This window comes from Sesamum indicum, linkage group LG9 (genome assembly GCF_026168435.1).
Source record: "Sesamum indicum cultivar Baizhima isolate 11 linkage group LG9, ASM2616843v1, whole genome shotgun sequence".
Lineage (NCBI taxonomy): Eukaryota > Viridiplantae > Streptophyta > Magnoliopsida > Lamiales > Pedaliaceae > Sesamum > Sesamum indicum.
Genome location: NC_142665.1, coordinates 17,436,524 through 17,461,780, shown reverse-complemented (window position 1 = coordinate 17,461,780; position 25,257 = coordinate 17,436,524). Strand labels below are relative to the sequence as shown.

Below are 25,257 nucleotides of genomic sequence, written 5' to 3'. Positions count from 1 at the left end.
ATTAGGAATATATTTTTGTTAAAATAATCTGGGCTTGTCAATTGAATATAATAATAAATATTCTAAAATATTTTTTCTTTCAATTATAATTTCGAGCTCGAGCTTGAAATTATATGCTCGACCTCTGAGCTTAATGTTTTGAGCTCGTCTACACCTAGTTTTGAGATATGAATTACGTGTTAAGTTCTCAAAACTGTTGATTTTGAGTTGGCTTTATATCAAGTGAAAATATTAGTATGTGATAAATGAGAAAATGGTGCGATGGAGTGTTGGAAAATTGAGTACAGAACAGAAAAATTGATTTATGCTGTAATTGAGTTTGGCATAGTTGATATTTGAAAGAGCTGATCTTATCAACATGTGATGGGCCAAAAATATGTGAAGTTTTTGTTAAGCGTTGATTGATTGAGTTTGGACAATTGAACACTAATTTAAACATGTAAATGTTTGAAACACTTTTATAAATTCCGCAGCTGTTCAACTGTTATTACCAATAACTTATGAGAAGAATATAATCAATTGATGGTTTAAAGTGAACGATTAATTGGTGGAAGCAAGGTAAATAAATAATTAATTAGCACTATCTATATATGTTTTCTTTTCTTGTAAACTACTTTTAAATACGTATGTGATTTATACTAGAACTAATTTATATGAAATTGGACATGTGGTGAATTATTTAATTTGAATGATTATGTTATTAAAGTAAAATTAGAAAATACATTGAAATATTCTATTTGTTGAATAATGTGTTGTTTGTGTTTGCAAATGGACATGTGCTAGGACATGTTTTATGTCAAAAATTGCTTACGAGAACGGTGATATGTGAAAATGAGAGAGTAATGGAAATTGAATATTTGCGTGATACGAATATTCCTTGATGTTGTTACATAAACTATGTGGTAAAATAATGTGAAAAGAGCTATATTATGAAGGCACCATCAAATAATTTCATTGACTTAACCTTTTCTTTTTTTTTTTTTACATAATATTAACAACATATAATAAGTAGTATAATTTATAATAAAGAATAATTACACTCCTCTCCCATGAGGTTTGATGTAATTATACATAAATTTTATGTGATTTGGAAAATTATATCTAGCACCGGGAAAGTTTATTTCTATCTAACAATTAAGTACCTCCGTCAAAATTCACCGAATTTGCTGATATTAACAAAACTTACTTACACCTCTATAGCTCTTTGTAGACTTCTCCCTCCAGAATCAAATATACTCGTTTATGATATTATAATGAAGTAAACATAAGTCTATAAAATTATCATCTACTTTGAAAAAATTTCATTCACTCAACCCCCTTTTTTTTAAAAAAAATAGCATTAACAACATATAATAAGTAGTATAATTATAATAAAGAATAATTACACTCCTCTTCCATGAGGTCTTGTGTAGTTTACATAAACTTCATGTAATTTGATGAGTAAAGAGCAATATCATGAAGGCACCATCAAATAATTTCATTGACTTAACCTTTTCTTTTTTTTTACATAATATTAACAACATATAATAAGTAGTATAATTTATATTAAAGAATAATTACACTCCTCTCGCATGAGGTTTGATGTAATTATACATAAATTCTATGTGATTTGGAAAATTATATCTAGCACCCGAAAAGTTTATTTTTATCTAACAATTAAGTACCTCCGTCAAAATTCACCGAATTTGCTGATATTAACAAAACTTACTTACACCTCTATAGCTCTTTGTAGACTTCTCCCTCCAGAATCAAATATACTCGTTTCTGATATTATAATGAAGTAAACATAAGTCTATAAAATTATCATCTACTTTGAAAAAATTTCATTCACTCAACCCCTTTTTTTTAAAAAAAAATAGCATTAACAACATATAATAAGTAGTATAATTATAATAAAGAATAATTACACTCCTCTTCCATGAGGTCTTGTGTAATTATACATAAACTTCATGTAATTTGAAAATTATATCTAGCACCCATGAGGTTTACTTCCATCTAACAAATAAGTCCCTCCATCAAAATTTACCGAATCTGCTGATATTAACGAAACTTATTTGCACCTCTGTAGCTCTTTGCATAGTTCTCCCTCCAGAATCAGATATACTCCTTTGGTTTATGAAATTATAAGGAAGTAAACATAAGTCTGCTATAAAGTAATTATCTACTTTGAAATTAAAGAAAAGCCATCATACCTGATTGTAAAAGTAACCATAGAGCCGTCATATGTCAGGATGTGGAAGATCGCTCTGTATTTCAACGTCGTGGCGAAGCTGATGCTCAACCTGAGACTGTTTCAGCCGGCTCTTAAATACCACCCTTTAATGCTACAATGTGATTGCTCTGCTGAAAAGAGGACAAAAAGAACACTACAGTTTAGTAGCAAATAGAATCACGTAAGAAAATAAAGATCACATGATCTTCTTAAACCCTTCCAAAATATTAAGTTATCCAGATGCCCCTCATCAGCTAAAACATCAACGACTAAATTTGAGTAATTAATTTTAGTAGATTTACATGAATGTAATGAATAGCTACTACTCAATCTGTAAAGAAAATGATTATATTCCATACACTAATTGAGGTGAGGTTGGGCTTTTTATATTAGATTAAGTTATGTTATCCTGGAAAGCACACATAATTAATGCTCAACGGACAAGAAAATCACACTGATCTAAATTTAAACAATACTGACCATCTTTTCCTTTGCGAGATATAGTTGCCCAAACTTGCATCTACCAAGAGGCTTTTCCTATGTCAAAGTGATTGAGAGTCGACCGTTTTTTCTGTGCTGCTGCTCTCCGATGAAGCTTAAAGAAAAAAAGCAAAGTGAAAGTTAGATATCCAAAGCATGCATACACACAACCAAAATTACATTAAACTATTTGACTGTGTAAGAAAGCTTATAGTGAAAGAGACTAAATACACTACACAAATTTCCTCTCCTTCCATAAACATAAACAACAAACAGTAATGTTATAGTATTTTTCATGATATGAAGAAAATTAAAGCACTAATACTCCAATTTTTGATACCATATATATAAATAAAGTCAATAGAACAATAAACTCCCAAGACCCAATTTCCAGCCAACCAAACACAGTACAACATCTGATCTCAACAATTTAACTTACAGTACTGATCATTACGAACAATTCCAATTTTCACAACTACTTTCTGTATGAACTCCAAAACACGCTAAACCCTAAAACCAACGATTATCAACCCAAATCCCTTAAACTAAAATCCAAATTCCGGAATTATTGGAACTACAATCCAAAAGTATCTTGGAATCAACTAATCAAATAACTGAAAAGCACTCTATCTATCCTGCATTTCCAAGATCGTCATAATAGGAAACCACAAGGGGGAAAAGAATATGAAGAAGATATACCTACAGCAAAGAGGACATTAAATTACGAACAACAACAAGAAGAAGAACATTGCATGAAAATCATATTTCAAAGAGCTCATAATCACAACAACTCTTTCAAAATTTCAGAACCAAAATCATAAAAAAACGAAATCGGAACCTTAATTTCAGAACAAATAAGGAGCGCAGGTTCCTCTTTGTACCTTGTGATCTCCGTCGGGATCCCCATTTATCGAAAATAAACTCACTCAAACGTGTGAGAGATGGAGGCGAGAGGTGAGGGAGATTCGCAGGAATGGAATGAATTATGAATGAATTCACAGACATTTGTTTTTGAAATACAAGGAATAGAAATAGGGGTCTTTTTATCTTTCGCCGGCCAATGCTCCCTCCAACGGTCATATTTCAACACGTGGCATTTAATTCGTTTTTCAATTATTTTTTTATCATTAGCATTAATGCTCCCTCCAACGGTCATATATAAATTCCTCAAGTATATATACAACGAGGATATAATTTCAGCAGGGGAGGTGGATGTAATTTTGTTAAACTTTAGTGGTCTGTTTGTAATTAGATTAATTTTAAGGTAGGATTTTTATCTTGTAAAGGCTTCTTTACTTTTTTATGATGGGATTAAAGAGGCTTAGATAATTCATGATTAATGTTGGGATATTTCATGACAATTTAGTATCTTATTTACCTTATTCAATGATTATTGTGTGATAATATTATCTTGTATTTTCTTTTTATGAAACAAAATTGCTCCAAAATTTTATATATATATCATTTTTCACATCACCATCTCATTCATCTTCATCCAAAATAATATTTAATATATAATAATATTAAAAATATATATCTCAAAACAAAAATAATAATGTGTGCAATTAATTTAAATTTTAATTAATATAACCTAATGATCTTTTCATGTAACTTTGAATTAATAAAAAAAGTATAGGCAAATTGCAATTTAGCCTCCTATGTTGGTAAAAATTGACAAAACACTCCAATGTGAAAATTAACAATTTACCTTCTTCAAAGTGTAAAAAAGGAGCAAAATACTCCATTAGTTCATGCAGTGCATGTGGAACATGTGTTGCATCTGCGATTATTTGAACTCCTATCAATTAAAACACTTTGAGATTGCATTCAGTTCTTATTCCATACTTGAAAATAGAGATAATTATATTTACAGCTCTTGATCTATAGGCTGTTTACACAAGTTACTCCTATCTTTTTAGATAATTACATATATATCCACCAAAATAACAATATCACTTAAATAAATTACACACACACCCCTAAAAACTTTAGCATCATCACACAAACTATCTCTATTTTTTTTGCTGTTAGTGTTAATTTTTATAATTATACAAAAAAACAGAAATGATATGTATAAACAGACCACAAGTCCAAAGATGTAAATGTAACTATCCCTAGAAAATATGCATGCGTACAAAGTAAATAACTAAGCAATCCAACGTCCTACCCCACTTCTATACATGATTTTCAAGAAACTCAATGGCATTGTCTATGTATCGACTATGCAACTCTGTATCACTAAATACTGTGCTCATTTCTTGAGCTCTCCCCCTGAATTTCCTTCCCTCTTCTTGGAGCATCACGAACTTCACCGATTCAGCAACCGAGTTTCTTGTGTAGGATCCATCTTGCTCGTTTCTTGGAATTTCTCTTCCTAGCTGATTCTTAACAACAACCCTAGAATTCAAATCTTGATCCACCAGAAACGGCAGTGTAATCAAAGGGTGACCAAACATGAGTCCCTCCACAATGGAACTCCACCCACAATGCGTTAAGAATCCACCCACAGACTCGTGACTTAGTATCTTCAATTGAGGAGCCCAACTCCTCCAAACGATCCCTCGACCGCTTACTCTCTCCTCAAATCCTCTCGGCAGTTCTATGGGGTCGGGCTCCGATGCTTTTCGTACTACCCAAAAGAAAGGCACCCCAGTAACTCAAGCCCGTGGGCCAACTCAACGAGCTGATCTCGACTTGGAGTCACTTCACTACCTAGTGCTACGTAAACTACGGACCCTTTGTTCTGATGATCAAACCAGTTTTTGATCCAAGTCCATATTTCTTGATGCCATCGTTGTTAATGCTATGATCTTGCACTTTAGGTGGCATCAATCCTAGTGGAATGACTGGCCTGTGATGAAGCTCTTCAAGCAAAGCCAACCATGCTCGTTCAAACTCATAGCAGTGCCTCGCAAGAATTGCTTCACATCCAATTATGACTTTTCCGAGACGATAAAATCCGAAAAACCCGTCTTATTACCCGGTCCCGACCCGAAAATCCAGTCAGCTTCGTAGCGGCGATAAGCCACCTTGGTCTGGAACTTGACCCATTTTGGCGGGACCGTGAAGTCTTCGGGCTTGGTCCGATCGTCGGAGCCGTTGACCAAGGCATCAGCTGGTCCGAAAAAAGCTAAGAACCAAGCGTTGATGTTCAAGAAGAAGGCCCTGGAAATCCCAAGCCCGGCCGCAACTGGAGGCAGCCAGTGTGCTGCAAAGTCGTAGATGATCCAATCCGGGCGCGAATCCTCCAAGAAACGGGTCAGCCCGGCTTCGAGGCCGTCGAAGGCTGTCTTCAGATGGTCCATTTGTCCGCCATGGATGTCCATGGTGGCTTCTGCATTTTCTGGGAGCTCAGCGATTCTTGGGAGTGGGATTTTGACCAGAGCTATGGAAGAAGATAAATGTGGAGGCAGTTTTAGGAGGCGATCGATGTTTCTCGGGGTGGAAATGAATGAGATTCTGTGACCCCTTTGAGCTACGTGCTTGGAGAGTTCGAGATATGGGATTATGTGACCGAAGGCAAGCCATGGGAACACTGCTATGTGGAGGGGTTGGTGGTCTTTGGCCGCCATGGATGTGTGGAGAATATTGTGAGGGTACGCATAGAGTTGATGGCGTTGGGCTATTTCTTTAAGTCCTAGTATTTTTGCACAAGTCATGTAATCATGTCTACCCAATTTTTTACAGTAGTTTTGTTTGATACTAGAACATTTCATTTTGCGTGTTTCACGTGTAAAACATATACTATTAAGTGATGAATATATCTGATAGGGAGAATCCCAATTTTAATATGAAATATCGAAAATACTTTTAACGAAGGGTATTTTTATTATCGTATAGGCGGATCTGCGCATCAAGGATAACGGGTCGGAACTCCATCGTTTGGACCCGTTTATTTATGGAAGACCTTGATACATGGATCGTCCGATCTAGGACGCCCATACCTCAGATATCGACACGTGGCCCAAACAATAGTAATCACATGGGTCTTATAAATACACCGATGCACTGCTTCAGAGGTAACTGAGTTCTTATCATTTTCGACCTATATTAACCAGATCGTGCATTCTTACTTTGAACACCACTAACTTGAGTGTCGGAGGGTCGTTGTCGGGACGAACCCGACGAGTTTCACGTTCTTGTTTTGTTCTGAAGAACCATCACTCGATCTTTTGAGAGTAAGTAGCCAGCTTCTAGATCACCATTCAAGGTCGCGAAATTCGAGCAAAATTAATATCATTCATTAGGGATGAAATGTATGTTTTGATTATTTGGTGTTTTTGTTTTTTAATTTTTTACAATAGTATTTTGATCTTATATCTTTTTAATATTTGTAGTTCTAGTTATTTTTTTGTCGAAGTTCACCATTCTCTCTCTCAAAAAAAAAAAAAAAGAAAAGAAAAATACTAGTGTCTCTCATGTGACACTTTAAAATTGGGGCTAGCTTTTGTTCATATTGGCCTATTTCTGCCAGTAGTTTATGTCGTTTAACTTTTTAGAATAGTATTTTGGCCTATATCTTTTAATTTTAGTGGTTTCGGTTCTTTTTTCCACTAGATTTCACCCTTATCGTTGGTGGAGATGAACTCCAGTGAACAAAAGGACTGAATTATGAAAATTGAAAAAGATGTACAACCAAAATGTTATCCTAAAAATTTAAAAAATAAAAATACTAAATGGTCAAGTTACGGGACCAAAAATTCATTTCATCCCACTTACATTAGCTACACAAAGTATTAAGTTTGTAATTTAATTTATATTTCTATCATTAAAATATCAATATATGTAATTATATTTTCCAAAAAATCATGACGATAATTGTTTTACTTGACGAGGAAAGTTTTGTTATTTGTAATCAATTCTAAATTTAATTGCTACTGTTAAATAAAAACTTAATCCTTAAAAATTAAATTTTGCATTTTATATTTATTAATTATTACTTTTAATGATATTTGTATTAGAAAAAATTAATGTGGAAGTAAACTATAATATATAAAAATAGTACATATGGAAGGCATGTCAATAAGCTATACCAACTCAGTCCAACTTGGCCAGGCGGATAGGAGTGATGGGAGGGGTGTGCGGTCTGTTTGGTGTGGAGGAAACAATCACCGGCGAAGCAAAATTTAATTAATTAATTTAAACAAATACTAAATTATTTTTAAAAAAATTAGTATATAATTGCTTTACAAATTAAATACAAAATATAGTGATATAAAATGTTTGTTTCCCCTGTGATTGAGCAGGTATTTTCTGATGCCCATTTCAATCCTCTATTTTACAGGATATATAAACTAAATATGTCAAGTTTTTTCAATTATGGGACATTTTTGAAAATCTCGTAAAGCATAAGATTACATATGTTGAATTTTCCCAATTTTAAAACTATTTTAAAAATTTCGTAAAACAAAAAACTAAAAATATTGAACCCCTTATCTTATAGGACTAACATGTTACGCTAACAATCACTTCTTTTAAAATAAATTATTCCAAATTAATTCTACCGTAATAAAAATTTTTATAATTAATTATGCAATCGCCAAACCAAATTAATTCTACCCTAATAAAAAATTTTATAATTAATTATGCAATCGTCAAAACCAAATTATTTCAAATACAATCATTCTTTCAGCTACTCCATTTTGCTATGGGGTCTATGGTTCTATGCCTTTTAATTCTAAATGTATTACACAAATCAGAAAACTGTTGATTACAGAATTCTATACCATTATCCATTCTCAAAGCTTTCATTACTAACTAGTCAGATTTTTCACTAAGGTTCCAATTTTTGAATTTTTCAAAAACTTCGGATTTTTGTTTTATCAAGAACACAAAAAATTTTCTAGAAAAATTATCAATTATAATCAGAAAATACATATTTCCACCATGAGTAGCAATATTAGTAGGTCCCCCCCATACATTAGCATGAACATAATCAAGTATAAAAGATGATGATGAGGGATTTGGGTGAGGTGATGCAAGAAAATGTATCTTATTTTGTTTTCCTAGTACACAATCATCACGTAAATCCATTTTGTTTATTTTATCAGTTAAGACGCCTTCTTTATGTAATAATTCTAGATCTTTTATATTGATGTGGCCTAATCTCTTACGCCATAAACTAGATTTATCATTTTCCAGAGCAGTTGCAGCAAGAATATCATATGTCACATAACAAACATATAAATTTCTTTTTCGTTCAGCTTTGAAAAAACAACCATAGACCCTTTCATTATTTACATAAATATTTTTCCTATCTACCCTCAAGCCCTTCTTCTTCTAGGGCAGCACAAAAAATAAAGTTATGGCATAAATTAGGAAGCGCGCCTTACATTTTTTTTATGGTTAACTTATAACCATTTTCAAAAGTTAAACATATGTCACCAAGACCTTTTATTTCACAAAGTTTTTCATTAGCTATGGATACACAACCCAAATTTTCATATTTATAATTTGTGACAATTTTACTAAAAAGACTCATATGAAAAGTACAACCAGAAACAAGTAACCGTTCATTCATATTTAAAGAAGATTGAACAGAATTAACATCACAAACCATATAGACTTCTCCAGAATTTTCTTCAGTAATTACATTAACATCTTCTTTATTTTTATCTCTTTTTGGCTTTTTACAGTCTTTTATATAATGACATTTACCACCACAATTATAACATCTTCTTTCTCTAGATCTTTCATCCCTATTTCTAGACTTTGATCTACTTCTACTTCTACTCCTTCCTTTACTATGTCTTCTATATTTATATTCAGATTTCTTACTTTTCTGTTCTTCTCGATTTACCTCATTTTGAACCTGACTAGATTTATTAGTTTTAAGGTCTATTTTTTTACTTTTTAATCCATTAATTATAGTATCTAAATTAACATCATCTCTACCATATTTTATAGCAGCTTTAACATCACTATAGGCTTCAGGAATAGCATTTAGTAAAACAATAAGGGAATAATCATCAATATTTTTTTATCTCTAGTTAATTTAATATTCTGAATTAGTTTTTACAGAAGATTGTGCATTTAGAAAATCCTTATACAGACTAATATTACATAAATATTAACGAATGATTACAAATCTAAAAGAAGCAGTAAATTAAAAATAAAAAGTATTTGGCTCAGGTGCCAAATCCAGTAGAGGGGAGACCGAAACCACCAAGACTGGTAACATCTCATGATTGCTAAACTCAGAGAACCACCAAAGCTCTGTTCAAAGAGGACCATTCAAAACTACTCAGATTTCCACTCAGGAATATGTTTAGAAAGAACTATTAATTGAAAGGCAAAAAGGGATAGAAGGATTCTAGTTCTTAATATCATTAGAAACTAGTAGAGATTTATATAGGGGAAGACATTAATATCAGAGAGCGAGAAGAGCAATGGAGGAAGAAATCGAGAAGAGAGAGAAAGAGAGATCTTTGAAAGAGATGAGGAAACGGTGAAATAGGATTGGGGTACTTCACCAAGCAGCATAAGTAAAAGAGGTACCGAGTCAGATGAGTGGGCCGGGTAGCTAAGATGGGCTGAGCCGAAGAATGGGCCAAGCTGATGAATTTGAGGTGAGCCACTGAGGTGAAGGTTGGGGTGGTTTAGGCTGGGCCTACCTAAAAGGGTCAGAGACCATTTTATAATAATAGATTTAGTAATATAGCGTACAAAAGAGAATTTAACATCCAAAATACGACTTAAATATTGGGGGAGTATTGCTAACATGGGATACAAGGTAGAAAATTCAAAGACCTTGCTGTTCAAGCTATGGATTATAGCCTAACATTCCCCTTGCAACTCCCCATGCATACCTTAGCCCCTAATTTTAGAGCCCAGTTTCGCTGTGCACCTATGTGCCACTGCCTTCGTCTGGTTAGGGTAAGTGAGATTTTGAGCAAAGATAATCCGCCAAGCTATGAAGTCAGCAAGCTCGTTAATAAGGTCCAATCTCCAAAAGTTGGAGGTCGCTCAACCCTTGGGCTTGGATGGAAAGCAACAAGCTCTGAACCTTAACAAGAAGGAAGTGTCGAACTATACCCGACGTGAGCATTCCGGTGCTCAAGTTTGATCTTGTAAGGGATTAATTCGTAAGTTTGTGTAATGTAATGTAATATGAGTTGGCTCATGAATACTTACCTTAACTTTTATAAATGCTTAGGGTATATATATAGAAACCCCATTTGTACGGATGACATCTGTCCTCCTAAGTGATGTATGCAGGTGTTCTTCATCCAACATCTTCCCTGACTTATGTACTTTGTCGATTTTGAAGGGCCTTATTTGTTTTTGGGCCCATATTACCATTGGGATATTTTGGGTTCCCTATTAGGTTTAGCTTTATCACCTTGGCTTGGCATGTTTTAATCATTTCACTAGTTTCGTGCAAGAATTCCAACTCCCCTAGCATTTAGGGACTTGAATATAGCACCATAAAGTTCACAATCCATCTTCCTTGGAAAGGAGGGACCTTGTCAGACTGCCAATATGTTACCATCCTACTTTGATTAGAATTTGTGACTAGAAAGTCAATATGATTGATGGTTTTGGGAATTATTTAGCAATTTTTGTTGAAGTAATATTGTCTTGATAAATATAGTAAGTATTCATACTTGACACTATGTGTTTATTGTACTTACTAATTACATTCAATGGTGTTATCATTACAACAAATATCCACAGACTACCAGATAACCGATTTAGTTAGGCTGCACATTGGATGACAGTTATGAAACTAACTTGTGAGAGTTGGTCTGAAGTATTTCAAATTGAGAATCCCAAGATTGGGTATCGAGAGTTTTATAGAGACTTACACTAAGTATTTCATTCATTGGATGAGTGATGTATTTTATCGACGACAGAAGTTGGGCGTCCATAAAATTTTAGAGGGTTAGTTGATAAAGTTATCGAGCTGACTGAATTAATTCATGGGAATCGTCATATAGAAGCATTGGATGCTTGGTCAATATGATTAGGATCCTTAGTTTCGATAGAATGGGATTAATCATCGAACTTGAAGGATTATGACAGTCGCATGCACATGATAACTGTATCTTGGATTTGGCGAGATATGACTATGTCTTGGACGTGGTCATTATAAGCCTTGTCTGGTGCAGTTAGAGAATGCAGTGGGATAGTGGATTCCATGATAGAATTTGTCTCCTGTCAATATGTGACAGAATATTTTCTATGCGCTTTGAGATAATTTAGACTTCTTAAATCTTTTTGGACAAAGCGATTGATCGAATATGGAATGGTTCTTTCTGCAGTCATTTTGGTAACATATTCATTCACACTCCAACTCTCATTCTCTCTTGATTTCTACTCTATTTTCAGTAGACGTTTTGCACTCTGCATGATTTTAATCACATTAACACTAATTTCAACAATTAGCCTTAATTTTATCCAGGTTTTCCCTTTCATTTCTTTATTAAACACATTACTGACTTAAGCATCATAATCCTAGCATCTATTTATCGTTTAGGTTCCCAATAATCTTGGAATTATGGTAAATATCGTTCGATCATTGTGGCATTGTTGGATTTCGGTATGCATCACAATCAATAAGGAGGTATTCATTGACATTAACCAAGAAGATTTGAATAAAACTTGATACTGACCCTCGATTAACTTATTACTGACTTATTTGTAAATTAATTTTTTTTTCTGACTAAACTACCCTTGTAACGGTGAAAATATATCTCCTAGCATGCATTATCGTGTGAAAATATATAAAGGTAATTTGATCATAAGTAGATTTATTTAACCTGTACTAAATAAGTAATAAGTCAATTAAGAGTAAATATGAATTTTCATCCGATTGTTTCGTTAATTAGGCAAACTCGATGAATTTTGATTTATAGAAAAACTTATTTATTAGATGAAAATAAATTTCAAAAGTAACGAATATAATTTTTTAAACTACACAATTTTAAGCGAAGGAATGGGTGATGGGTTGTAGCTAAGAGGGTCACAATTTATAGAGGGTGATGGGTTGTAGTTAAGAGCCTTATCCCTTCGGATAGAGGCTTAGGCGTTAATTAAGAGGTGAGGCCACACTGATTACATAAGTGGCATACTCCAAAGACCAAATTGGTTCCATAAAGTGGCTCAGCCGAAAGACCAGCTCAGAGCATGCAATGCACCACACACTTCCATGTGATAGGCTGCCACACTCACCTTCCACGTTATGCAAACTAATGCCACTTCCTGAGAATTTTAGTTAGTTTTTTTTCTCCAAACCCACATATATTTACCTCATATCGAGCCTGAAGCTGAGCCGTTGTGGACCGGAGGTATTTATTATTTTATTCATTTTTTATATCACATGAGGTAAATTGTATTTATCTGATCGAATCAGAAGTTGGGAGGGTGGATCTGTGGTCGCAATTCCAACAAGCTGCTCTCGATCTCGTCCAATCTGAGAATCAGAAAACACGTTAAACTAGTCGGATTGGTCCCCGACAAAGAGGCTCAAGTCAGAAGATAGGTCGAAAAGATGTAATTACGAGTTTTAAGGTTGCATAAGAATGTGAAAATTACCTTCTGTCAGTCAGAGTTCTCTATATTTATATAACCAACACTTGCTATAATGAGCTGCCACGTGTCATGATCATGAGCATCGAATCTTTTAATCGAACGGCATGCCGCTGATTAAGCGTCTGGATCGCGCTTAGGATCAGGATCCGTGATTTCTTCCATAAATCACGCTCATGGATTTGTCTCTTGCCATATCTGCTGATAAGTTGACTTAGAGGGGTGAAATTCTGCTTTTACCCTTAATGAGAAGCATATTGGTCTTTTAATATTTTCTCCCTCATCAGATATCACATGAGGTAAATTGTATTTCTCTGGTAAACTATATGAAAGCCCATTTAAATAACAATCTTATGTGTAAGTGTATTGAAGTAATTATTACCGAAGATAAGAAACTAAAGTCTAAAGTTGGTATAAAGCAAAATGAAGATTCAGTCTTGAATAGGCATAAAGGGAGATTAAAAATTTCGGTCGTTGACGTTTATGCTTTGCTGTAAACGGGAAGAAACTTCATTGCCCAGCAAATCAACTACAGAAATCAGAGGAAATAAAAGAAAGATAAAAATGGAGGTGCGGGGAATCGAACCCCGTGCCTCTCGCATGCGAAGCGAGCGCTCTACCATATGAGCTACACCCCCATCAGATGTTAAGAACTTTATATCTAAATTATTTAACAATATTTGACTATAAACATTTAAATAAACATTACAACTATTCAAAATGAAATCCTTAAACTCTCTTTTAATTTTATTACATTTTTCGAATACAAATTTTATTTTCTTTAATTATACATATAATATATATATATATAATTAGTTCAATCTAGACTCTTAATCTTTTTATAAATTTAAGATTTAACGGTTGGAATTAATTAATTTGATTACGATTAATATACACTAAAAAAGATCCAACGGTCATCAAAATAAAATATATATATATATATATATGGAGATAGATAGATAAGGGCAAAAAGGCAAATAAAAAATTAACGCCCTTAGTTATATTTAATAAAAAGGACAAGTGAGTAATGTATAAAAAAACAAAATGAGTGTTTTAGCCTATTTTTAAAACCCAAAAAAAAATTTAGTTGAATTTTCAAAACACCCAAGGATTTTATACGATTTTGGCTATAGTTTTTTTTACAAGATCAATTTCCCTAATAAGCAAATCACAAGTAAAATCATCATTTTTGTAATAATGGTTTTTGTGATACAAAGATATGAGTGGAAGAATTGTGCATACGTGAGAGATCAAGAAACGTCACATATATGAAAAGTACTAAAATAAATACAAAAGAGAAAGTATTAATTACACAATTTTAAAACTGAAACCGACAAGTACACATTCATTTTAGACTAAAAAAATGGTGTCTTCTCATTAAATTCATCGCCAGCTGAAGTGGACTGGATTAGTTTCCTTTTATCCCACCCCTCAATTTTTATAAGAGAAGAGAGAAATCCCCCTTTCTGTGCTCTAATAACATTCAATATTTGTTTCCCCCTAAAAAATGTAGTTATATTTCCTCTCAAAAGTGGTCTCAAGTTGAAAAACCAAGTGTTCGGACTTGAAATTTCTCTTTCGCATCCGCATGGCTGCCATCTGCCAAGTGTCACCCATTGCTGACACGTGTCCGTTAGTCAAAATTTTGAACTCGTTTGCCATTTATTGGTCACTTTATTTTTTCATAATTTTGGAAAAGCTGCTCTTATTTGACTCTGATTCTGATTGTTTGTTGCCTTTTTCTTCAGAAGATTCTGAAATTGCCATTGAAAGTGTTTCTAATTCCTTTAAACAAATTATCAAGGAGGTCATCCTAAATGAAGTCCTCAAATGAATCCTAGGATTCTCCTATGAGACAAAAAAATTTATTCTTTCCGTCTTTGGAAGAGATTTTCATTGGAGATGCAATTCCTGAAAGATTTTTTTTGAAATCTTTCTCCATTTGATTGAAATGTTCTTCAATCATTTATTTTTTTGTAATAACTCCCTTTTTTATTCAGGATCCTCTCAGAAATAGGTTTTAAGGGATTAGAGACTTGATTTTTTTTTTTTTCTCAGCAAGAATTTTGTATTCTCGTATCTTTTCCTCTATTTTATTGATAGTTTCCTGACCATAGTATTTCTTAGTCTCATGATCTTGCATTAACTTGATCCAAAATTTTGAACAATATCTCCTCTTAATACATGGAATTTTTTGTAGGTAATTCCTACTTCTGGTAATCATTTCCAAATTCATGAATTCCATAAAGAAATAGAGGGAAGCCCTTCCTTCAATCCATTTTCATGACTTTTCTGCTTGAATAATCCTTAAAGAGTAATTCACCCCTTCTGTATAATATTCTTGAAAATTTTCAGGGAGAATAGAGACTAGTTGACCAAAACTGATCCACCATTTAAACACCCAATTTCGTATTTCTTACTGGAAGGCCAATGGACAAATTTTAAAAAATCATGTTTGTTTTCTCTTATAATTTTCATAGAGAAAAGTCCTTATTAAATTTCTCGATATAATCCCACTAATTAAATTTTATGGGACTTTTTGACTCTGGGGTGAATATCTTTCTTTTCACCTAATGGGTTAATTACCCATTCTATAGTCGTGATGAACTTTTTAATTACTGCCTTTGAATAATTAAACTCTTTACCATTACTGGAGAATTTGAGATTATTTTCAACACTCTGAGTGGCTTTAAAAATACATTTATAATGTGTTCTTGGTTTATATGATCTTGGGGTGAATGACGCAACATCTAGATATCTTTTCATTAGATACCATGGAACATTTTTTCATCTCAAATCATTATTTCTAGAAGTATATTTACCTCATGGTGCTTACTAAATTTATAATTGATCAGTTCATCTTCATCTTCTTGCAATATTTTTGCGTATGACGCTGAGGATGATGATGATTTATCAACTGTTAAATTTTTCAACTTCTTTTCAAATTCAAGAAATTGTTTGAAGAGTTCATTCTCTTCTTCAGAAATTTTACTATATTTCCTAATTCTGAAAATATTTTCTCTAATTATTGACCTATTGCCATGGCATATTATGTCTCTTGGTCGAAATCTACCTCCTCTTTGATTAGAGGAGTTTCTTCCTCTTTCTCTTTGAGGAAACATTCCTGAAAAATAAGAAAATTTATTAGCTAGCCAACATAATAACCAACAATTTGTTGATGATATAGCAAATTTGCAATCCAAAGTTGTTCAATACGATTTTGGCACAGATATCCGCATCAGGAAATTGAATGAGAATGTCATAAATAATTTTCTTGATTCCATCAATTCATTTCATAATTATTTTTTGGTCTCTCCTCAATCTTGCCTTATATTCAATTGGCTTATCCCAAAATTTAAGTTTATAAACAAGCCAATATATTCCATTCATAAAAAAGTTTTTTCCTTCGATTAATTCTTCATTCCAAAAGTTTGGAATTTTAGAAGAGATATTTATTCCTCTAAAGAATTCATTTCCAAATTCATCAAGATTTATTTTCATCAATGTATTCTCTTGATAGAAAGTCAGGAAGATTATTAGTCAGGATGATTGATCTCATTTTAGATATATATATATATATATATATATATAGTACCAATCAAAATAATTAAATATGTTTAAACATAATTTTTATTATTCTTATTAGATTAATTCATGAGAATCACCAAATTTCAACATAAGTTTACAAGAAATAAAATCAAAATATTACATATAATGTATCTTGGTCCAAATATATAGTCATAAATATAAAATATTATAAGTTAATTATTTGAACTTGTAAATTTACAACGTATAAATTGATATTAAATAATATAACAATAAAATTTTTATGCATTATATTAAATAATTATTTTTACAAAATAAAATTATCAAACAACTAAATTGTTGATTAAACTTATTTTTAGATAGATATTTGATCTAAAATAAAAATATGAGACATTGATTAGATATAGTTCTAATATATGATGTATTTTGAATATGAATTTGATATAGTATCGATTATGTAATTACATATATAAAAAAAATTAAAAATAGAGAAAAACTTACGAGCCGGCTTTTGAATTTTCAAACACAAATACTTGGCTTGAGCTCGACTCATGAAGGAGCTCAAGCTCGAGCTAGCTCTGCTTGAGCTTGAAACTTTTCAAGCTCTAATTGAGCCGGCTCACGAGCGGCTGGGCTCATCTTGCACTCCTACAATCCTACATCACCCCATCAACTCCTTGAGCCACAACTGTGTCAACTCCTCAATCAAATGTTGCAAGTACACGTCAGTAAGTCGTTCGAAATTTGCATGAGTAGGAATACTTAACGACAAAAATATATACTCATATTTCATACAGATTTCTGAAGAAAGGTTGTATGGTATAATGATAATTGACCAACAAGAATATAATTTTTAATTTGTCCATGAGCGACAAAACCATCAACACAATGACTATATATAAATACACTAACAAAAACTTTTGTACTTAACATAACATACGCTAGCTACACCTCCACACGTATGACATGTTGTACCGGCTTAATCACTAACAGTTTTATTGCAAAAGAAGATCAAAATATAAGTTGAGTGATAGGAAAGATTAATTAGAAGAGGTGATAAACGGATATAAAAAAGAAGAATGTAGTAGGATGCAGTGTCCTTTCATTAATATTTTGTTGCGGATTTTGCCATGGAATTCAAATTCATTGCAAACTCCATGGCAAAAAAGTAATGTAACTTCAAGTTCGTGGTAAAAAAATGTCATTAAATTGCAACGACTGTGCTGCAATTACTGTTGCAGAAAAGAAATCATTAAATCACGACGACTTTGGTCCACTACAATTTTTTTTGCAAAAATATATAATTCAAATTCGTTGCAAATTTTGCCTCGAAATTGATATGCTGCAAAATGCATCGTAAATTTCTAATGAAAGTATTCCATGGCAAATTTTTTGCTAAGGATTCTGCTACGACAAGCCCATTGCAATATTATTTAAAAATTAATATAACTTGTAGAACCTTGCAAAAGTCGTGAAACTTTTTTTTATTAAATTGCGACGGTCTTGTCCCGTTGCAATATCCAATATAAGATAAGTTCAATAGTAATGAAAAAAAAATCAACATCAACCTAATTAGCACGTAAAATTCTCGTTGCTGGTCCATATTACTTAATACGATAGATCTATTTGCTAATGAATTTTGCAAAGAAAATTTACTTCCTAATGAATTTACCAAGGAATTGTTAAAGTATATCTTAGATAATGTAGATTATCAATAAAATTTTTGCTTACTAATTAGCCGGACGCTAATTTTAACATCAAAAATTTTCATAGCTACTGAATAATTTTCTTGTAGTGATCCACTGCATCATGTTTGTAACGTATATAATTTGAAAATCTGTTAAAAATTATATCTAAGTTGTGGAAAGCAATTAAACTTCTAAAATATTTTTCTATTTTATTAAAAATTTATTTTTTATAATTAATTTTTATTTATTATTGAAAAGAATATTTAAATAAGATTCCAAATATATTCAAGAAAACCTACAAACTAAAGAAGAAGAAGAAAAAACTCCCAGTTTGAGTACATTTGGTCGGTTGACTGCGGCTTGTGTCTCGTCTAAGATCCAGACGCTCCGTTTGCAGCACTGACGAAATCTACGCTTGTTGGAAAAATAATAATAGATAATTCATATATTATCTCATAAATAAATTTTGTATGTAATTAGATGATTATGTGCCCACCGATATTAATTATATAGGCACATAATTGTGGATTGAACTAACCTTAAGTAAGGAAGCATATGGATCAACTTCGTATACAAACCTATGCTTTTTATAAATCACGAACACATCGTCATTCGAGATCACCCCACGAACATCTTCAGATCTACTCTACGTTGGATCTTACTCTAAATCTTATGCACACTACGAACATGCCTTACTCGTCTTGGTGGATCACTACTAGAGTAACCCACTAATTTACACACCTCATATCCAGGGAGCTTATGGTGATGCTCCAAGAAAAAATGTAGAGAGAAAAAGAGAGAAAGAGAGAAAGAGAGAGAATTGGAAAGAGTATCGTGATCAACTCATTTTGCATTACATTTGTGTTTTTGTGTTGTAATTTGATGACAACCATGTATCTTATTTATAAGTGTAGATATCCGTATCCCTAAGAGGGTTTCATATCTTAATATATAATTGGAAGGCTACAAATTCTATCTTAAATAGAATTTTATCCCAAATGAGTTTTTATCCCAATATGTATTTGCGCTATTGGGTCACGGGTCCACTAACCTGACCCAATATCCAACAATGAGTCTGGCTACTGAAAGGGGAATGTTGTGGTCGGTCATCAACTACTCTAGATTTAGTTAAAGACAAATAAACTCAAACTTAAATATCTTAAAAAAATTCTATTCGATCAGTGAAGCGGTGTAAAAACTACGTTGTTCCATCGTTTGAGGCTAAAAAAAGAAAGCAAATTTATATTCTTGAACCAAAAGACACTTTAGCAAAAGGCATTGCCACAAGGAAACAAAGGATCAAAATGACCGAGCTTCAAATTACCAAAGTTGACAATGTCATAGTTTCACATGGATGCCAGTAGAAAAAAACTCAAACATTGTTGTTTCATTTGCCATCTGGTGAAAAAAATAAAAAATGGTAAGCATTGAACAAAGAATGGCATGGTCACAATCCGTCTGTGACATTTATAGTTAGTAGTAATATATTATAAATATAGATATAGATATAGATGTAGATTTTGTGTGAGGAAGTGATCGAAATTAATTACTAATTAAAATTCTTGTCCTTGGTGCTTCCTTTTTCCATCAGATGGCTGCCATGTTAGATATACGTGCACGAGCATGCATCCGCATTTTCTGCACATATGTATCCCATGTATTTATAAATATCAATGTCTTTTGGTGATTTTGCACTTCACTTTGGACACTGATACTATGGCTAGTAAAGCTTTCAATGGAGGGAGACAGTTGCATGTAGTGATGTTTCCTTGGCTTGCCTTTGGGCATATGATTCCCTTTCTTGAACTCTCAAAATTCATAGCTGGGAAAGGCCACAAAATCACCTTCATTTCTACCCCAAGAAACATTGACCGCCTCCCAAAACTTCCTCCCGATTTGGTTTCTTCCATAGCTTTCGCGAAAATCCCACTGCCAAAGCTTGAAGGGCTCCCAGAAAACGCCGAGGCCACCATGGATGTCCTGCCCGAGGAAGTTGAGCATCTCAAGAAGGCGTATGATGGGATGGAGGATGACCTGACACAGTTTCTTGAGAACTCCGATCCTGATATCATCATATATGATTTTGCTCCACACTGGTTGCCGGCAATTGCAACCAGGCTCAGAATTTCACGCTTCTTTTTCTGCATATTCAACGCCTGGTTCTTTGCTTTTCTTGGAAATACAAAGGCCATGATCAACGGATTAGACGATCGGACCAGACTCGAGAATTTCTTGGCTCCACCAGAGTGGGTAACATTTGAGACTAAGGTGGCTTACAGACTCTATGAGGCGGACCTTATTTTGTGCGCAGCTGTAACGAACGCTTCGGGCTTTTCAGATTTCTATCGGGCTGGAAAGGTAATTGCCGGATGCAATGCCATGATTATAAGACACTGCAATGAGTTCGAGTCCAAATGGTTGAAGGTGCTGGAAGAGCTTCACCAGATAGAGGTGATCCCACTTGGACTAATGCCACCACATGTTCAAGACACCAGTGACAGTTCAAATGAAGCATGGGTTTCTATCACGAACTGGCTTTGCAGCCAAATCAAAGAGTCTGTGGTGTATGTTGCACTTGGAAGCGAAGTGGTTTTGAGTAGAGACCAAATAAGTGAATTGGCTCACGGGCTAGAACTTTCTGGGTTGCCTTTTCTCTGGGCATTCAGAAAGCCCGCCGGGTCTCGGGAGGCTGATTTTGAGCTGCCGGACGGGTTTGAGGGAAGAATCAAGGGTCGAGGAGTTGTGTTGAAGAATTGGGCACCTCAGTTAAAAATTCTCGGCCATGAGGCAGTGGGTGCCTTCTTGACTCACTGCGGCTGGAGTTCTATAGTAGAGGGTCTAACATTCGGCCACCCCCTTATCATGCTGCCGTTTGTGATAGATCAAGGGTTGAATGCCCGAGTTCTGGCTGAAAGACAGGTGGGCGTAGAAATACCTAGAAATGAGCAAGATGGGTCATACACAAGAAATGCAGTGGCTCAGTCTCTGAGAAGGGTGATGGTCGAAGTTGAGGGGCAGAAGCTTAGAGACACGGCTAAAGCAATGAGCATACTGTTTGGAGACAGAGAACTACATGACCGATATCTACACAATTTCGTTGAGTATCTAGAGAAACTTGAAGACAAACCATGACGCAGAATTGATCGCAATGAATGTAGTGGTTATGTTATCCAAGGAAACTGGGACCAGAAATAAAGGTAAAGTTTGAAAGTGGAGGTTGAGAGCAGCAGAGCTCCAACTCTATGCAATAATTTGGAAGATGAAAACTGATATGATATCAACACCCTTCATTGCAGTGTTCTACTGAGAATGGAAGATATGGTCAAGAACATATAAAACTTACTTTCCGATTTCCTATTTAATAAATTAGCCACGCATATCTTTATCTCTATATTAAAAATAGGATAAATTACAATAATATCGATGAATTTGACTTAATTACGAATACTCCTCATTATTTGAAAAATTACAAACACCTCCTTAATATTTGATGAAATGATGTAATCCTTAAATGGAGGTATGCAATTGTCAACTTTGCCCTTATCGTATTTTTTTAAATTAAAAAGTTGAAAAAAACATGAATAAAAATTATAAAAAAATTATCCACTTAATCAATAAAAAAAATTTAAAAATAAATAAACTTATAATTCTTAATCCACAAGGGTATTTTGATTTGTTCACCTCAAAAAATGAATAAAAATCTAATAGGTTGGGCTAATTGTTAGACAACCCGTCAAAATTAGGGGGTATTGATAATTTTTCAAATAACGAAAATGTATTCATGATTATGCCAAATTTTAAAGAAGTTGGTTGTAATTTACCCTTAAAAATATGAATAACTTCAAATGTATATGTTTCTTAACTTTGGTGATACCTATTATAACCTCATGATATACAGGCATAATTATTGAGTTGCACATACAAATAAATAATTTACAACTAGCTTTTTGTTAGACGTTAACAACGTAGGAAGATGATTGTGGTACAATTCTAATGGAAAATGAGATAGATTAAGTTATATATATCTATAACAATATTTATATAATATATTATGATGATATCCTCTCAAATATTTTTTTCAAGCCCAAGGTTAAGAAGGTGGGCCTCCACTAGATCAGCCCAGCAGAGTTGACCCTATTGGCACATGAGTAAGGTATCAATTCCATAGCTTATTTATTTTTACTAACTTGACGTGCCCAAAAACAAGCCCAATCCAGTTGGACGACTCAACATACAACAAGGACAACACATCAAGTTTACACATGACATCAAATTCTAGTTCTAGCTCCTTTCTGGATTGACAATGATCTCACCTCAATCTAAAGAGTTCGAAGTAGGCGTATCTTGTGCCCCCTTCCTCTTACAATTGATCCTCCTCAAACGATCCCCCCCACCCCCAAATGTAGGATCACTAGGGTCGAACAATCAAAAGAATTAGTAGATCCTCATGACGTTCCTATCCAGGTTAGATATTAAAGTATAATGACGAGAGATCCTTAGTCGGGGATAGTTAGCTCTGTAAAACTCCTATTCACCTAATAGAAGAAAAATGTTTTATTCCCCATGATTACGAGGTTCTTCTCCCTCGATCGTTTGATAGAATGCATCGTCCTCCTCAGGGCTTTTATCCTTTGTCTATACTATACTTAAAAGTTTTCAATTTCTTTTAACTCCATCAGTAAAATATATTCTTCATAAATTAGATATCTACCCAAAGGAACTTTCTCCAAACTCCATTAGCCATATTCTTCTTTTCATCATAATAATGCGACATCTCGACCTTGAGCCTAGCTTTAAAAAATTCTAGTCGCTTTATTCTTTTACGACCTCAAAAAGGTTAGGTAATAGGGCCTTTTCTACCTCACTACCCATAAAGATTGTCGTTATTTAGAAGATTTGAAATTTAATGTCGGTCCTTGGCGGGAGAGGTTCATCTTCATTTGACCTCCCCCAACCAAGACTGGTCTTTTTGATGTGATTGGGGTGTTAATCGTAGGACCTGTGGGGGGGCTAGACGGTGATCTTATCAATAGTCTTACAATATATTGGAACAAGTCTAAGCAGCTACTCGTAGAGAAGGTCTTGAAGCTTGTGAGACTCTCTCCAGCACCCGTCCTAATTAGGGGTTCCTTAAATGATTTGCTTTTCATCATCATTTTGCTCCCTCCCTATTGTTGCTACTTCTAACGGGTTTTTTTTATTATTCTAGACAAGCAAGTAATGAATGCTCAGATCGCCAATCGAGTCAGGGCCAAAAGGGGTATCTCTCTGCCCATGTCTTGCGGAGCAGGCTGAAGCTAAGGACTCCTCCACTCCTTAGGAGAAGACACGTTTCGCCGATCTTGTAGACCTTACTAAGTCTCAGCCTGCGGAGGTCGAAGTCGTTAGCGATGGTACCCACACTGCCGCTATAACAAAAGAATATATTCCTAAGCCTGGTTCAAGATCGAGGTTGCTAAATACTCAAGATGTTGAGGTCAGGGTCACTAATGCTCCCGGGGAGCCAAGCAAGTCCAGAAAACAAGAGAAAATACAAAAACCACAGCAAGAGTTCTCATTCGAGCAAATCTAGTAAACGGACCAAATCTCACTCAGGAACTGGCAAGCTCGCGAGGCTGCAAATAGCACTGAAGAAGAACAGAATATACTAGCGCCTTGAAGGAACAGGTAAGGTTTTGGAAGGAAGCTCGCACTGCTGAGATGGTTGGAGAGGGAGTGGTTCCCAATTGGGTCATTTCCCCCTCTAGCTCTGTTCTACGATCTCATGCAGGCCAAGATTCCTGGGAATTGTACAAGGCTTGCTTCTAGAAGGCAACCAACTTTTGTTGGCCCAAAGAGCTCATACTATAGTCAAGGAACACCTTGCCCATGTGCTTTCCCATGTGCGTTTTTGCGTATATGAACTGTTTTATTATTTATCCTTTTGAACTTACTAACGTGTTTAATTTTTAGGCTATTGCTTTCGGACGTAATCTCTCCTTAAAATGCTCTATGTGGCGATATGACAAGTTAGCAGTCGATATCAAGGTGCGTGACCTTGAGCAAAAGCTCAAAGAATGTGAGGATTAGGCCAAGGAGCTTAATGAACTCAAGGCCACTCTTGAAACGAAAACTAGCGATGTTGAGTTGAAACTACAACAGTCCACTTCTAAACCGGGGCGAGCCATTGCAGCTGCCCTCGAAAAAAGCAAGAAATAAGGCTTTTCTTCAGGCCAGGAGATTGGGAAGCTGAGGGTCTTACCACTGGTCGTGAAGCCTACCTCCAATCGGAGTATAAGAAGGTCATCTCTGAGGCTCGTCTATAAGGAGTTCATGATTTTCTCAAGGCATCGGCTTTTCAAGTTGTTGACTTCTACAACGAAGGCTTTGGGAAGTGCAGATCACAGGTGCAGAAACTGAGTGGCTTCATCGAAGGATTTGATTAAAATCATCTCGACCCCTTCCTTGACGGAAATCTCGAGCCCCATCCTGAAGAAGATACTTCCCCTGCTACTGAAGATGAATTTTCTTGTCTAATTGAAGAGATAGAGCGTATGAGTTGGTGATCAATGGGCATATTTGGGGTTAGGCCTGTAGATGCGGTTCATGTTCTAAATCGCATAGCCATCTTCTTTGTAACCCTCTTTTGTCATGTAGATGATTCTTTGATCTTATATGACCTGAAAAAACTTGGAGTTTAGAAACTGCGGTCGATGATGTACTACCTATCCTGATTAATCAGAATAGATTATTTTGCTTTTTTAGATCATTGGAACTATCAGTAGAATTTTCGACGACCTAATATTTGTTATTTTCCACAAT

The 25,257-nt window shown here is 34.3% G+C and overlaps 2 long non-coding RNA genes, 1 other non-coding gene and 2 pseudogenes across 3 annotated transcripts; 2 read left to right on the top strand and 3 right to left on the bottom strand.

The window, feature by feature from the left end:
* Positions 1–1,456: 1,456 nt before the first annotated feature.
* LOC105178238 (uncharacterized) lies at positions 1,457–3,734 on the bottom strand. The gene is made up of 4 exons (XR_849124.3): positions 3,574–3,734; positions 2,693–2,807; positions 2,193–2,343; positions 1,457–2,106 (listed from the first exon to the last, which is right to left on the bottom strand). It is a non-coding gene; the product is annotated as an uncharacterized LOC105178238 (long non-coding RNA).
* A 1,052-nt stretch (positions 3,735–4,786) lies between these two features.
* Positions 4,787–6,297, bottom strand: LOC105178404 (putative UDP-rhamnose:rhamnosyltransferase 1 pseudogene; annotated as a pseudogene).
* Positions 6,298–13,787: 7,490 nt separating this feature from the next.
* Positions 13,788–13,860, bottom strand: TRNAA-CGC (transfer RNA alanine (anticodon CGC)). Its single transcript has one exon. It is a non-coding gene; the product is annotated as a tRNA-Ala (tRNA).
* A 6,177-nt stretch (positions 13,861–20,037) lies between these two features.
* On the top strand, positions 20,038–21,894 carry LOC105178239 (putative UDP-rhamnose:rhamnosyltransferase 1 pseudogene; annotated as a pseudogene).
* A 1,516-nt stretch (positions 21,895–23,410) lies between these two features.
* On the top strand, positions 23,411–25,256 carry LOC148786957 (uncharacterized). The gene is made up of 2 exons (XR_016067603.1): positions 23,411–24,338; positions 24,409–25,256. It is a non-coding gene; the product is annotated as an uncharacterized LOC148786957 (long non-coding RNA).
* The last annotated feature ends 1 nt before the right edge of the window (position 25,257 follows it).